Source organism: Penaeus monodon, chromosome 21 (genome assembly GCF_015228065.2).
Source record: "Penaeus monodon isolate SGIC_2016 chromosome 21, NSTDA_Pmon_1, whole genome shotgun sequence".
Lineage (NCBI taxonomy): Eukaryota > Metazoa > Arthropoda > Malacostraca > Decapoda > Penaeidae > Penaeus > Penaeus monodon.
In genome coordinates, this window is record NC_051406.1 from 38819670 (window position 1) to 38819970 (window position 301).

Below are 301 nucleotides of genomic sequence, written 5' to 3' on the forward strand. Positions count from 1 at the left end.
CTACTACGTATTTCCTCTGCGTCAGGTTTTTTCTGTCTCTCACATTTACCTCTCTGTTTGTCGGTCTTCTTTTACACTTTACCCGGAATTTCCTTTCTCCCCTTCCCTTCTCCTTTCGCCACCTCTGTACCTCGTCTCCTCTACCCCTTCCCTTCCCCTCTCCTCCCCTTCCCTTCCCCTCTCCTCCCCTTCCCTTCCTCTCTCCTCCCCTCCCCTTCCCCTCTCCTCCCCTCCTTTCCCCTCTCCTCACCTCCATGGAATCTTCATTCATGTTGGTTTATTAGCCAAGGTGTAAGTAAAA

At 51.5% G+C, this 301-nt stretch overlaps 1 protein-coding gene across 1 annotated transcript in view; it reads left to right on the plus strand.

Annotated features, from left to right (window-relative positions):
* The window catches only part of LOC119586670 (protein groucho-like), a gene marked incomplete in the record, with an annotated part of 70613 nt that overhangs the window by 34929 nt on the left and 35383 nt on the right, over window positions 1-301 (plus strand).